This window comes from Crinia signifera, chromosome 1, assembly GCF_055691185.1.
Source record: "Crinia signifera chromosome 1, ASM5569118v1, whole genome shotgun sequence".
Taxonomy (NCBI): Eukaryota; Metazoa; Chordata; class Amphibia; order Anura; family Myobatrachidae; genus Crinia; species Crinia signifera.
The window spans coordinates 439,859,513-439,872,815 of NC_139217.1; the positions used below are offsets into that span (position 1 = coordinate 439,859,513).

General features: G+C 52.1%; 19 non-coding genes across 19 annotated transcripts; all 19 read left to right on the forward strand.

Moving 5' to 3' along the window:
- Positions 1-259: 259 nt before the first annotated feature.
- On the forward strand, positions 260-423 carry LOC146042315 (U1 spliceosomal RNA). The gene has a single exon (XR_014463834.1). It is a non-coding gene; the product is annotated as a U1 spliceosomal RNA (small nuclear RNA).
- A 541-nt stretch (positions 424-964) lies between these two features.
- LOC146043291 (U1 spliceosomal RNA) lies at positions 965-1,128 on the forward strand. Its single transcript, XR_014464290.1, has one exon. It is a non-coding gene; the product is annotated as a U1 spliceosomal RNA (small nuclear RNA).
- Positions 1,129-1,662: 534 nt separating this feature from the next.
- On the forward strand, positions 1,663-1,826 carry LOC146044019 (U1 spliceosomal RNA). Its single transcript, XR_014464813.1, has one exon. It is a non-coding gene; the product is annotated as a U1 spliceosomal RNA (small nuclear RNA).
- Positions 1,827-2,352: 526 nt separating this feature from the next.
- On the forward strand, positions 2,353-2,517 carry LOC146044855 (U1 spliceosomal RNA). The gene has a single exon (XR_014465297.1). It is a non-coding gene; the product is annotated as a U1 spliceosomal RNA (small nuclear RNA).
- A 529-nt stretch (positions 2,518-3,046) lies between these two features.
- LOC146041658 (U1 spliceosomal RNA) lies at positions 3,047-3,210 on the forward strand. Its single transcript, XR_014463524.1, has one exon. It is a non-coding gene; the product is annotated as a U1 spliceosomal RNA (small nuclear RNA).
- A 534-nt stretch (positions 3,211-3,744) lies between these two features.
- On the forward strand, positions 3,745-3,903 carry LOC146044940 (U1 spliceosomal RNA). Its single transcript, XR_014465350.1, has one exon. It is a non-coding gene; the product is annotated as a U1 spliceosomal RNA (small nuclear RNA).
- Positions 3,904-4,117: 214 nt separating this feature from the next.
- On the forward strand, positions 4,118-4,281 carry LOC146042487 (U1 spliceosomal RNA). The gene has a single exon (XR_014463890.1). It is a non-coding gene; the product is annotated as a U1 spliceosomal RNA (small nuclear RNA).
- Positions 4,282-4,819: 538 nt separating this feature from the next.
- On the forward strand, positions 4,820-4,983 carry LOC146042319 (U1 spliceosomal RNA). Its single transcript, XR_014463835.1, has one exon. It is a non-coding gene; the product is annotated as a U1 spliceosomal RNA (small nuclear RNA).
- Positions 4,984-5,525: 542 nt separating this feature from the next.
- Positions 5,526-5,689, forward strand: LOC146042321 (U1 spliceosomal RNA). Its single transcript, XR_014463837.1, has one exon. It is a non-coding gene; the product is annotated as a U1 spliceosomal RNA (small nuclear RNA).
- Positions 5,690-6,722: 1,033 nt separating this feature from the next.
- LOC146043733 (U1 spliceosomal RNA) lies at positions 6,723-6,886 on the forward strand. Its single transcript, XR_014464730.1, has one exon. It is a non-coding gene; the product is annotated as a U1 spliceosomal RNA (small nuclear RNA).
- A 550-nt stretch (positions 6,887-7,436) lies between these two features.
- LOC146044899 (U1 spliceosomal RNA) lies at positions 7,437-7,600 on the forward strand. Its single transcript, XR_014465341.1, has one exon. It is a non-coding gene; the product is annotated as a U1 spliceosomal RNA (small nuclear RNA).
- A 534-nt stretch (positions 7,601-8,134) lies between these two features.
- On the forward strand, positions 8,135-8,298 carry LOC146044118 (U1 spliceosomal RNA). The gene has a single exon (XR_014464831.1). It is a non-coding gene; the product is annotated as a U1 spliceosomal RNA (small nuclear RNA).
- Positions 8,299-8,840: 542 nt separating this feature from the next.
- LOC146044206 (U1 spliceosomal RNA) lies at positions 8,841-9,004 on the forward strand. Its single transcript, XR_014464847.1, has one exon. It is a non-coding gene; the product is annotated as a U1 spliceosomal RNA (small nuclear RNA).
- Positions 9,005-9,538: 534 nt separating this feature from the next.
- Positions 9,539-9,702, forward strand: LOC146042328 (U1 spliceosomal RNA). Its single transcript, XR_014463838.1, has one exon. It is a non-coding gene; the product is annotated as a U1 spliceosomal RNA (small nuclear RNA).
- Positions 9,703-10,244: 542 nt separating this feature from the next.
- On the forward strand, positions 10,245-10,408 carry LOC146044217 (U1 spliceosomal RNA). Its single transcript, XR_014464849.1, has one exon. It is a non-coding gene; the product is annotated as a U1 spliceosomal RNA (small nuclear RNA).
- Positions 10,409-10,942: 534 nt separating this feature from the next.
- On the forward strand, positions 10,943-11,106 carry LOC146042669 (U1 spliceosomal RNA). The gene has a single exon (XR_014463969.1). It is a non-coding gene; the product is annotated as a U1 spliceosomal RNA (small nuclear RNA).
- A 538-nt stretch (positions 11,107-11,644) lies between these two features.
- On the forward strand, positions 11,645-11,808 carry LOC146042333 (U1 spliceosomal RNA). The gene has a single exon (XR_014463839.1). It is a non-coding gene; the product is annotated as a U1 spliceosomal RNA (small nuclear RNA).
- Positions 11,809-12,350: 542 nt separating this feature from the next.
- On the forward strand, positions 12,351-12,514 carry LOC146044646 (U1 spliceosomal RNA). The gene has a single exon (XR_014465088.1). It is a non-coding gene; the product is annotated as a U1 spliceosomal RNA (small nuclear RNA).
- A 534-nt stretch (positions 12,515-13,048) lies between these two features.
- On the forward strand, positions 13,049-13,212 carry LOC146044129 (U1 spliceosomal RNA). The gene has a single exon (XR_014464833.1). It is a non-coding gene; the product is annotated as a U1 spliceosomal RNA (small nuclear RNA).
- The last annotated feature ends 91 nt before the right edge of the window (positions 13,213-13,303 follow it).

Sequence of the window (13,303 nt, forward strand, 5' to 3'; positions counted from 1 at the left end):
TGCATGCCGACTGCTTGAATGACAACACAATATGCAAATCCGTGTGCTCTGGGAATGATTTGCACTAGTTGTGGGTATAGTTTGGGGGGATGCGTCAGGAATAGGCACTTTTCCACTTTACCACCTCAATGTTAATAGATGTGGCCTCCCTGCGGTATTTTGTCCCCAGCTGGGAGTCGCTTGTGCTGCCTCAGGTAAATGTCCTTCAGCCAAAGGGGGTGTGCCCGAGCTGCGGCCCTCCTGAGCCCTAGTCCAACTCATACTTACCTGGCAGGGGAGATACCATGATCACGAAGGTGGTTCTCCCAGGGCGAGGCTCATCCATTGCACTCCGGGTGTGTTGACCCCTGCGATTTCCCCAAATGCGGGAAACTCGACTGCATAATTTGTGGTAGTGGGGGACTGCGTTCGCGCTTTCCCCTGATCAGCTCTGGTAAAAGTCAGCCCTTTGTACTTAGTACCTCCATTAGTCTTGCTTTCCTTCCTTCCATCCTTTCATCACTCTTAGCCCTGCCCACGCGCCCCTTAAGCTGCGCCATTAGCTTACACTCTGTGTTCTGCTCTGATCTCTACTGCTGTGTGCTGGCTGCATATGCTTCCTTGTTTTTACTTTGCTTGTGCCTTGTAGTGTGCTTTGCATATACAACCAGTAGAGGTCGCTGCAGGACCCACACTCACTTGCGTTGCCAAGGAGGCCTCCAGCTGTTGCATGCCGACTGCTTGAATGACAACACAATATGCAAATCCGTGTGCTCTGGGAATGATTTGCACTTGTTGTGGGTATAGTTTGGGGGATGCGTCAGGAATAGGCACTTTTCCACTTTACCACCTCAATGTTAATAGATGTGGCCTCCCTGCGGTATTTTGTCCCCAGGTGGGAGTCGCTTGTGCTGCCTCAGGTAAATCTCCTTCAGCCAAAGGGGGTGTGCCCGAGCTGCGGCCCTCCTGAGCCCTAGTCCAACTCATACTTACCTGGCAGGGGAGATACCATGATCACGAAGGTGGTTCTCCCAGGGCGAGGCTCATCCATTGCGCTCCGGGTGTGTTGACCCCTGCGATTTCCCCAAATGCGGGAAACTCGACTGCATAATTTGTGGTAGTGGGGGACTGCGTTCGCGCTTTCCCCTGATCAGCTCTGGTAAAAGTCAGCCATTGTGCCTAGTACCTCCATTAGGCTTGCTTTCCATCCTTTCATCACTCTTAGCCCTGCCCATGCGCCCCATAAGCTGCGCCATTAGCTTAGACTCTGTGTTCTGCTCTGATCTCTACTGCTGTGTGCTGGCTGCATATGCTTCCTTGTTTTTACTTTGCTTGTGCCTTGTAGTGTGCTTTGCATATACAACCAGTAGAGGTCGCTGCAGGACCCACACTCACTTGCGTTGCCAAGGAGGCCTCCAGCTGTTGCATGCCGACTGCTTGAATGACAACACAATATGCAAATCTGTGTGCTCTGGGAATGATTTGCACTAGTTGTGGGTATAGTTTGGGGGGATGCGTCAGGAATAGGCACTTTTCCACTTTACCACCTCAATGTTAATAGATGTGGCCTCCCTGCTGTATTTTGTCCCCAGGTGGGAGTCGCTTGTGCTGCCTCAGGTAAATCTCCTTCAGCCAAAGGGGGGTGTGCCCGAGCTGCGGCCCTCCTGAGCCCTAGTCCAACTCATACTTACCTGGCAGGGGAGATACCATGATCACGAAGGTGGTTCTCCCAGGGCGAGGCTCATCCATTGCGCTCCGGGTGTGTTGACCCCTGCGATTTCCCCAAATGCGGGAAACTCGACTGCATAATTTGTGGTAGTGGGGGACTGCGTTCGTGCTTTCCCCTGATCAGCTCTGGTAAAAGTCAGCCCTTTGTACCTAGTACCTCCATTAGGCTTGCTTTCCTTCCATCCTTTCATCACTCTTAGCCCTGCCCACGCGCCCCTTAAGCTGCGCCATTAGCTTACACTCTGTGTTCTGCTCTGATCTCTACTGCTGTGTGCTGGCTGCATATGCTTCCTTGTTTTTACTTTGCTTGTGCCTTGTAGTGTGCTTTGCATATACAACCAGTAGAGGTCGCTGCAGGACCCACACTCACTTGCGTTGCCAAGGAGGCCTCCAGCTGTTGCATGCCGACTGCTTGAATGACAACACAATATGCAAATCCGTGTGCTCTGGGAATGATTTGCACTAGTTTGGGGGGATGCGTCAGGAATAGGCACTTTTCCACTTTACCACCTCAATGTTAATAGATGTGGCCTCCCTGCGGTATTTTGTCCCCAGCTGGGAGTCGCTTGTGCTGCCTCAGGTAATTGTCCTTCAGCCAAAGGGGGTGTGCCCGAGCTGCGGCCCTCCTGAGCCCTAGTCCAACTCATACTTACCTGGCAGGGGAGATACCATGATCACGAAGGTGGGTCTCCGAGGGCGAGGCTCATCCATTGCACTCCGGGTGTGTTGACCCCTGCGATTTCCCCAAATGCGGGGAAACTCAACTGCATAATTTGTGGTAGTGGGGGACTGCGTTCGCGCTTTCCCCTGATCAGCTCTGGTAAAAGTCAGCCCTTTGTACCTAGTACCTCCATTAGGCTTGCTTTCCTTCCATCCTTTCATCACTCTTAGCCCTGCCCACGCGCCCCTTAAGCTGCGCCATTAGCTTACACTCTGTGTTCTGCTCTGATCTCTACTGCTGTGTGCTGGCTGCATATGCTTCCTTGTTTTTACTTTGCTTGTGCCTTGTAGTGTGCTTTGCATATACAACCAGTAGAGGTCGCTGCAGGACCCACACTCACTTGCGTTGCCAAGGAGGCCTCCAGCTGTTGCATGCCGACTGCAACACAATATGCAAATCCGTGTGCTCTGGGAATGATTTGCACTAGTTGTGGGTATAGTTTGGGGGGATGCGTCAGGAATAGGCACTTTTCCACTTTACCACCTCAATGTTAATAGATGTGGCCTCCCTGCGGTATTTTGTCCCCAGGTGGGAGTCGCTTGTGCTGCCTCAGGTAAATCTCCTTCAGCCAAAGGGGGTGTGCCCGAGCTGCGGCCCTCCTGAGCCCTAGTCCAACTCATACTTACCTGGCAGGGGAGATACCATGATCACGAAGGTGGTTCTCCCAGGGTGAGGCTCATCCATTGCACTCCGGGTGTGTTGACCCCTGCGATTTCCCCAAATGCGGGAAACTCGACTGCATAATTTGTGGTAGTGGGGGACTGCGTTCGCGCTTTCCCCTGATCAGCTCTGGTAAAAGTCAGCCCTTTGTACCTAGTACCTCCATTAGGCTTGCTTTCCTTCCTTTCATCACTCTTAGCCCTGCCCATGCGCCCCTTAAGCTGTGCCATTAGCTTACACTCTGTGTTCTGCTCTGATCTCTACTGCTGTGTGCTGGCTGCATATGCTTCCTTGTTTTTACTTTGCTTGTGCCTTGTAGTGTGCTTTGCATATACAACCAGTAGAGGTCGCTGCAGGACCCACACTCACTTGCGTTGCCAAGGAGGCCTCCAGCTGTTGCATGCCGACTGCTTGAATGACAACACAATATGCAAATCCGTGTGCTCTGGGAATGATTTGCACTAGTTGTGGGTATAGTTTGGGGGGGTGCGTCAGGAATAGGCACTTTTCCACTTTACCACCTCAATGTTAATAGATGTGGCCTCCCTGCGGTATTTTGTCCCCAGGTGGGAGTCGCTTGTGCTGCCTCAGGTAAATCTCCTTCAGCCAAAGGGGGTGTGCCCGAGCTGCGGCCCTCCTGAGCCCTAGTCCAACTCATACTTACCTGGCAGGGGAGATACCATGATCATGAAGGTGGTTCTCCCAGGGTGAGGCTCATCCATTGCACTCCGGGTGTGTTGACCCCTGCGATTTCCCCAAATGCGGGAAACTTGACTGCATAATTTGTGGTAGTGGGGGACTGCGTTCGCGCTGGGAATGATTTGCACTAGGAATGATTTGCACTAGTTGTGGGTATAGTTTGGGGGGATGTGTCAGGAATAGGCACTTTACCACCTCAATGTTAATAGATGTGGCCTCCCTGCGGTATTTTGTCCCCAGGTGGGAGTCGCTTGTGCTGCCTCAGGTAAATCTCCTTCAGCCAAAGGGGGTGTGCCCGAGCTGTGGCCCTACTGAGCCCTAGTCCAACTCATACTTACCTGGCAGGGGAGATACCATGATCACGAAGGTGGTTCTCCCAGGGAGAGGCTCATCCATTGCACTCCGGGTGTGTTGACCCCTGCGATTTCCCCAAATGCGGGAAACTCGACTGCATAATTTGTGGTAGTGGGGGACTGCGTTCGCGCTTTCCCCTGATCAGCTCTGGTAAAAGTCAGCCCTTTGTACCTAGTACCTCCATTAGGCTTGCTTTCCTTCCATCCTTTCATCACTCTTAGCCCTGCCCATGCGCCCCTTAAGCTGCGCCATTAGCTTACACTCTGTGTTCTGCTCTGATCTCTACTGCTGTGTGCTGGCTGCATATGCTTCCTTGTTTTTACTTTGCTTGTGCCTTGTAGTGTGCTTTGCATATACAACCAGTAGAGGTCGCTGCAGGACCCACACTCACTTGCGTTGCCAAGGAGGCCTCCAGCTGTTGCATGCCGACTGCTTGAATGACAACACAATATGCAAATCCGTGTGCTCTGGGAATGATTTGCACTAGTTGTGGGTATAGTTTGGGGGGATGCGTCAGGAATAGGCACTTTTCCACTTTACCACCTCAATGTTAATAGATGTGGCCTCCCTGCGGTATTTTGTCCCCAGCTGGGAGTCGCTTGTGCTGCCTCAGGTAAATGTCCTTCAGCCAAAGGGGGTGTGCCCGAGCTGCGGCCCTCCTGAGCCCTAGTCCAACTCATACTTACCTGGCAGGGGAGATACCATGATCACGAAGGTGGTTCTCCCAGGGCGAGGCTCATCCATTGCACTCCGGGTGTGTTGACCCCTGCGATTTCCCCAAATGCGGGAAACTCGACTGCATAATTTGTGGTAGTGGGGGACTGCGTTCGCGCTTTCCCCTGATCAGCTCTGGTAAAAGTCAGCCCTTTGTACCTAGTACCTCCATTAGGCTTGCTTTCCTTCCTTCCATCCTTTCATCACTCTAAGCTCTGCCCATGCGCCCCTTAAGCTGCGCCATTAGCTTACACTCTGTGTTCTGCTCTGATCTCTACTGCTGTGTGCTGGCTGCATATGCTTCCTTGTTTTTACTTTGCTTGTGCCTTGTAGTGTGCTTTGCATATACAACCAGTAGAGGTCGCTGCAGGACCCACACTCACTTGCGTTGCCAAGGAGGCCTCCAGCTGTTGCATGCCGACTGCTTGAATGACAACACAATATGCAAATCCGTGTGCTCTGGGAATGATTTGCACTAGTTGTGGGTATAGTTTGGGGGGATGCGTCAGGAATAGGCACTTTTCCACTTTACCACCTCAATGTTAATAGATGTGGCCTCCCTGCGGTATTTTGTCCCCAGCTGGGAGTCGCTTGTGCTGCCTCAGGTAAATGTCCTTCAGCCAAAGGGGGTGTGCCCGAGCTGCGGCCCTCCTGAGCCCTAGTCCAACTCATACTTACCTGGCAGGGGAGATACCATGATCACGAAGGTGGTTCTCCCAGGGCGAGGCTCATCCATTGCACTCCGGGTGTGTTGACCCCTGCGATTTCCCCAAATGCGGGAAACTCGACTGCATAATTTGTGGTAGTGGGGGACTGCGTTCGCGCTTTCCCCTGATCAGCTCTGGTAAAAGTCAGCCCTTTGTACCTAGTACCTCCATTAGGCTTGCTTTCCATCCTTTCATCACTCTTAGCCCTGCCCATGCGCCCCTTAAGCTGCGCCATTAGCTTACACTCTGTGTTCTGCTCTGATCTCTACTGCTGTGTGCTGCCTGCATATGCTTCCTTGTTTTTACTTTGCTTGTGCCTTGTAGTGTGCTTTGCATATACAACCAGTAGAGGTCGCTGCAGGACCCACACTCACTTGCGTTGCCAAGGAGGACTCCAGCTGTTGCATGCCGACTGCTTGAATGACAACACAATATGCAAATCCGTGTGCTCTGGGAATGATTTGCACTAGTTGTGGGTATAGTTTGGGGGGATGCGTCAGGAATAGGCACTTTTCCACTTTACCACCTCAATGTTAATAGATGTGGCCTCCCCAGAGCCGGCCTTAGGCATAGGCCAACTAGGCAACTGCCTATGGCATTTGGAATGCCTAGGGGCATCAGCAGCTTCTGCTGATTAAAATGATATGCAGCATGCCTATATTCTGTGTGTGAGTGAGGCTGTATCTGCATATGAAATAGTGTATTCATGGAAATTACTGTAACATAGCATTCCGTATGCAGGTACAGCCACAGTCGCACACAGAATATAGGCATGCTGCATATCATTTTACTCATCAGAAGCTCCTTGTGTGTGCTGGTCATAACATTGCAGATAAGATGAATTTTCAGCTAAAAAGGCACCGAATGGGTGCGCTGGTTCTATTTAAAATATTGCGGGTAGGGACACCAAAATGATGACTGCTATGATGAGGGTTGATGGTGCTGGGAAAGGGGAGCAGGGTCAGAGACGGAACTAGTGGCGGTGCTAGGGGGCAACAGTCAAAATCTTGCCTAGGGTGTAATTTAGGCTAGGGCCAGCCCTGGGCCTCCCTGCGGTATTTTGTCCCCAGGTGGGAGTCACTTGTGCTGCCTCAGGTAAATCTCCTTCAGCCAAAGGGGGTGTGCCCGAGCTGCGGCCCTCCTGAGCCCTAGTCCAACTCATACTTACCTGGCAGGGGAGATACCATGATCACAAAGGTGGTTCTCCCAGGGCGAGGCTCATCCATTGCACTCCGGGTGTGTTGACCCCTGCGATTTCCGCAAATGCGGGAAACTCGACTGCATAATTTGTGGTAGTGGGGGACTGCGTTCGCGCTTTCCCCTGATCAGCTCTGGTAAAAGTCAGCCCTTTGTACCTAGTACCTCCATTAGGCTTGCTTTCCTTCCTTCCTTCCTTCCATCCTTTCATCACTCTTAGCCCTGCCCATGCGCCCCTTAAGCTGCGCCATTAGCTTACACTCTGTGTTCTGCTCTGATCTCTACTGCTGTGTGCTGGCTGCATATGCTTCCTTGTTTTTACTTTGCTTGTGCCTTGTAGTGTGCTTTGTATATACAACCAGTAGAGGTCGCTGCAGGACCCACACTCACTTGCGTTGCCAAGGAGGCCTCCAGCTGTTGCATGCCGACTGCTTGAATGACAACACAATATGCAAATCCGTGTGCTCTGGGAATGATTTGCACTAGTTGTGGGTATAGTTTGGGGGGATGCGTCAGGAATAGGCACTTTTCCACTTTACCACCTCAATGTTAATAGATGTGGCCTCCCTGCGGTATTTTGTCCCCAGGTGGGAGTCGCTTGTGCTGCCTCAGGTAAATGTCCTTCAGCCAAAGGGGGTGTGCCCGAGCTGCGGCCCTCCTGAGCCCTAGTCCAACTCATACTTACCTGGCAGGGGAGATACCATGATCACGAAGGTGGTTTGCCCAGGGCGAGGCTCATCCATTGCACTCCGGGTGTGTTGACCCCTGCGATTTCCCCAAATGCGGGAAACTCAACTGCATAATTTGGGGTAGTGGGGGACTGCGTTCGCGCTTTCCCCTGATCAGCTCTGGTAAAAGTCAGCCCTTTGTACCTAGTACCTCCATTAGGCTTGTTTTCCTTCCTTCCATCCTTTCATCACTCTTAGCCCTGCCCATGCGCCCCTTAAGCTGCGCCATTAGCTTACACTCTGTGTTCTGCTCTGATCTCTACTGCTGTGTGCTGGCTGCATATGCTTCCTTGTTTTTACTTTGCTTGTGCCTTGTAGTGTGCTTTGCATATACAACCAGTAGAGGTCGCTGCAGGACCCACACTCACTTACGTTGCCAAGGAGGCCTCCAGCTGTTGCATGCCGACTGCTTGAATAACAACACAATATGCAAATCCGTGTGCTCTGGGAATGATTTGCACTAGTTGTGGGTATAGTTTGGGGGGATGCGTCAGGAATAGGCACTTTACCACCTCAATGTTAATAGATGTGGCCTCCTTGCGGTATTTTGTCCCCAGGTGGGAGTCGCTTGTGCTGCCTCAGGTAAATCTCCTTCAGCCAAAGGGGGTGTGCCCGAGCTGCGGCCCTCCTGAGCCCTAGTCCAACTCATACTTACCTGGCAGGGGAGATACCATGATCACGAAGGTGGTTTGCCCAGGGCGAGGCTCATCCATTGCACTCCGGGTGTGTTGACCCCTGCGATTTCCCCAAATGCGGGAAACTTGACTGCATAATTTGTGGTAGTGGGGGACTGCGTTCGCGCTTTCCCCTGATCAGCTCTGGTAAAAGTCAGCCCTTTGTACCTAGTACCTCCATTTTGCCTGCTTTCCTTCCTTCCATACTTTCATCACTCTTAGCCCTGCCCACGCGCCCCTTAAGCTGCGCCATTAGCTTACACTCTGTGTTCTGCTCTGATCTCTACTGCTGTGTGCTGGCTGCATATGCTTCCTTGTTTTTACTTTGCTTGTGCCTTGTAGTGTGCTTTGCATATACAACCAGTAGAGGTCGCTGCAGGACCCACACTCACTTGCGTTGCCAAGGAGGCCTCCAGCTGTTGCATGCCGACTGCTTGAATGACAACACAATATGCAAATCCGTGTGCTCTGGGAATGATTTGCACTAGTTGTGGGTATAGTTTGGGGGGATGCGTCAGGAATAGGCACTTTTCCACTTTACCACCTCAATGTTAATAGATGTGGCCTCCCTGCGGTATTTTGTCCCCAGGTGGGAGTCGCTTGTGCTGCCTCAGGTAAATCTCCTTCAGCCAAAGGGGGTGTGCCCGAGCTGCGGCCCTCCTGAGCCCTAGTCCAACTCATACTTACCTGGCAGGGGAGATACCATGATCACGAAGGAGGTTTTCCCAGGGCGAGGCTCATCCATTGCACTCCGGGTGTGTTGACCCCTGTGATTTCCCCAAATGCGGGAAACTCGACTGCATAATTTGTGGTAGTGGGGGACTGCGTTCGCGCTTTCCCCTGATCAGCTCTGGTAAAAGTCAGCCCTTTGTACCTAGTACCTCCATTAGGCTTGTTTTCCATCCTTTCATCACTCTTAGCCCTGCCCACGCGCCCCTTAAGCTGCGCCATTAGCTTACACTCTGTGTTCTGCTCTGATCTCTACTGCTGTGTGCTGGCTACATATGCTTCCTTGTTTTTACTTTGCTTGTGCCTTGTAGTGTGCTTTGCATATACAACCAGTAGAGGTCGCTGCAGGACCCACACTCACTTGCGTTGCCAAGGAGGCCTCCAGCTGTTGCATGCCGACTGCTTGAATGACAACACAATATGCAAATCCGTGTGCTCTGGGAATGATTTGCACTAGTTGTGGGTATAGTTTGGGGGGATGCGTCAGGAATAGGCACTTTTCCACTTTACCACCTCAATGTTAATAGATGTGGCCTCCCTGCGGTATTTTGTCCCCAGGTGGGAGTCGCTTGTGCTGCCTCAGGTAAATCTCCTTCAGCCAAAGGGGGTGTGCCCGAGCTGCGGCCCTCCTGAGCCCTAGTCCAACTCATACTTACCTGGCAGGGGAGATACCATGATCACGAAGGTGGTTCTCCCAGGGCGAGGCTCATCCATTGCACTCCGGGTGTGTTGACCCCTGCGATTTCCCCAAATGCGGGAAACTCGACTGCATAATTTGTGGTAGTGGGGGACTGCGTTCGCGCTTTCCCCTGATCAGCTCTGGTAAAAGTCAGCCCTTTGTACCTAGTACCTCCATTTTGCCTGCTTTCCTTCCTTCCATACTTTCATCACTCTTAGCCCTGCCCACGCGCCCCTTAAGCTGCGCCATTAGCTTACACTCTGTGTTCTGCTCTGATCTCTACTGCTGTGTGCTGGCTGCATATGCTTCCTTGTTTTTACTTTGCTTGTGCCTTGTAGTGTGCTTTGCATATACAACCAGTAGAGGTCGCTGCAGGACCCACACTCACTTGCGTTGCCAAGGAGGCCTCCAGCTGTTGCATGCCGACTGCTTGAATGACAACACAATATGCAAATCCGTGTGCTCTGGGAATGATTTGCACTAGTTGTGGGTATAGTTTGGGGGGATGCGTCAGGAATAGGCACTTTTCCACTTTACCACCTCAATGTTAATAGATGTGGCCTCCCTGCGGTATTTTGTCCCCAGGTGGGAGTCGCTTGTGCTGCCTCAGGTAAATCTCCTTCAGCCAAAGGGGGTGTGCCCGAGCTGCGGCCCTCCTGAGCCCTAGTCCAACTCATACTTACCTGGCAGGGGAGATACCATGATCACGAAGGAGGTTTTCCCAGGGCGAGGCTCATCCATTGCACTCCGGGTGTGTTGACCCCTGTGATTTCCCCAAATGCGGGAAACTCGACTGCATAATTTGTGGTAGTGGGGGACTGCGTTCGCGCTTTCCCCTGATCAGCTCTGGTAAAAGTCAGCCCTTTGTACCTAGTACCTCCATTAGGCTTGTTTTCCATCCTTTCATCACTCTTAGCCCTGCCCACGCGCCCCTTAAGCTGCGCCATTAGCTTACACTCTGTGTTCTGCTCTGATCTCTACTGCTGTGTGCTGGCTACATATGCTTCCTTGTTTTTACTTTGCTTGTGCCTTGTAGTGTGCTTTGCATATACAACCAGTAGAGGTCGCTGCAGGACCCACACTCACTTGCGTTGCCAAGGAGGCCTCCAGCTGTTGCATGCCGACTGCTTGAATGACAACACAATATGCAAATCCGTGTGCTCTGGGAATGATTTGCACTAGTTGTGGGTATAGTTTGGGGGGATGCGTCAGGAATAGGCACTTTTCCACTTTACCACCTCAATGTTAATAGATGTGGCCTCCCTGCGGTATTTTGTCCCCAGGTGGGAGTCGCTTGTGCTGCCTCAGGTAAATCTCCTTCAGCCAAAGGGGGTGTGCCCGAGCTGCGGCCCTCCTGAGCCCTAGTCCAACTCATACTTACCTGGCAGGGGAGATACCATGATCACGAAGGTGGTTCTCCCAGGGCGAGGCTCATTCATTGCACTCCGGGTGTGTTGACCCCTGCGATTTCCCCAAATGCGGGAAACTCGACTGCATAATTTGTGGTAGTGGGGGACTGCGTTCGCGCTTTCCCCTGATCAGCTCTGGTAAAAGTCAGCCCTTTGTACCTAGTACCTCCATTAGGCTTGCTTGCCTTCCATCCTTTCATCACTCTTAGCCCTTCCCACGCGCCCCTTAAGCTGCGCCATTAGCTTACACTCTGTGTTCTGCTCTGATCTCTACTGCTGTGTGCTGGCTGCATATGCTTCCTTGTTTTTACTTTGCTTGTGCCTTGTAGTGTGCTTTGCATATACAACCAGTAGAGGTCGCTGCAGGACCCACACTCACTTGCGTTGCCAAGGAGGCCTCCAGCTGTTGCATGCCGACTGCTTGAATGACAACACAATATGCAAATCCGTGTGCTCTGGGAATGATTTGCACTAGTTGTGGGTATAGTTTGGGGGGATGCGTCAGGAATAGGCACTTTTCCACTTTACCACCTCAATGTTAATAGATGTGGCCTCCCTGCGGTATTTTGTCCCCAGGTGGGAGTCGCTTGTGCTGCCTCAGGTAAATCTCCTTCAGCCAAAGGGGGTGTGCCCGAGCTGCGGCCCTCCTGAGCCCTAGTCCAACTCATACTTACCTGGCAGGGGAGATACCATGATCACGAAGGTGGTTCTCCCAGGGCGAGGCTCATCCATTGCACTCCGGGTGTGTTGACCCCTGCGATTTCCCCAAATGCGGGAAACTCGACTGCATAATTTGTGGTAGTGGGGGACTGCGTTCGCGCTTTCCCCTGATCAGCTCTGGTAAAAGTCAGCCCTTTGTACCTAGTATCTCCATTAGGCTTGCTTTCCTTCCTTCCATCCTTTCATCACTCTTAGCCCTGCCCACGCGCCCCTTAAGCTGCGCCATTAGCTTACACTCTGTGTTCTGCTCTGATCTCTACTGCTGTGTGCTGGCTGCATATGCTTCCTTGTTTTTACTTTGCTTGTGCCTTGTAGTGTGCTTTGCATATACAACCAGTAGAGGTCGCTGCAGGACCCACACTCACTTGCGTTGCCAAGGAGGCCTCCAGCTGTTGCATGCCGACTGCTTGAATGACAACACAATATGCAAATCCGTGTGCTCTGGGAATGATTTGCACTAGTTGTGGGTATAGTTTGGGGGGATGCGTCAGGAATAGGCACTTTTCCACTTTACCACCTCAATGTTAATAGATGTGGCCTCCCTGCGGTATTTTGTCCCCAGGTGGGAGTTGCTTGTGCTGCCTCAGGTAAATCTCCTTCAGCCAAAGGGGGTGTGCCCGAGCTGCGGCCCTCCTGAGCCCTAGTCCAACTCATACTTACCTGGCAGGGGAGATACCATGATCACGAAGGTGGTTCTCCCAGGGCGAGGCTCATCCATTGCACTCCGGGTGTGTTGACCCCTGCGATTTCCCCAAATGCGGGAAACTCAACTGCATAATTTGGGGTAGTGGGGGACTGCGTTCGCGCTTTCCCCTGATCAGCTCTGGTAAAAGTCAGCCCTTTGTACCTAGTACCTCCATTAGGCTTGTTTTCCTTCCTTCCATCCTTTCATCACTCTTAGCCCTGCCCATGCGCCCCTTAAGCTGCGCCATTAGCTTACACTCTGTGTTCTGCTCTGATCTCTACTGCTGTGTGCTGGCTGCATATGCTTCCTTGTTTTTACTTTGCTTGTGCCTTGTAGTGTGCTTTGCATATACAACCAGTAGAGGTCGCTGCAGGACCCACACTCACTTACGTTGCCAAGGAGGCCTCCAGCTGTTGCATGCCGACTGCTTGAATAACAACACAATATGCAAATCCGTGTGCTCTGGGAATGATTTGCACTAGTTGTGGGTATAGTTTGGGGGGATGCGTCAGGAATAGGCACTTTACCACCTCAATGTTAATAGATGTGGCCTCCTTGCGGTATTTTGTCCCCAGGTGGGAGTCGCTTGTGCTGCCTCAGGTAAATCTCCTTCAGCCAAAGGGGGTGTGCCCGAGCTGCGGCCCTCCTGAGCCCTAGTCCAACTCATACTTACCTGGCAGGGGAGATACCATGATCACGAAGGTGGTTTGCCCAGGGCGAGGCTCATCCATTGCACTCCGGGTGTGTTGACCCCTGCGATTTCCCCAAATGCGGGAAACTTGACTGCATAATTTGTGGTAGTGGGGGACTGCGTTCGCGCTTTCCCCTGATCAGCTCTGGTAAAAGTCAGCCCTTTGTACCTAGTACCTCCATTAGGCTTGCTTTCCTTCCTTCCTTCCTTTCATCACTCTTAGCCCTGC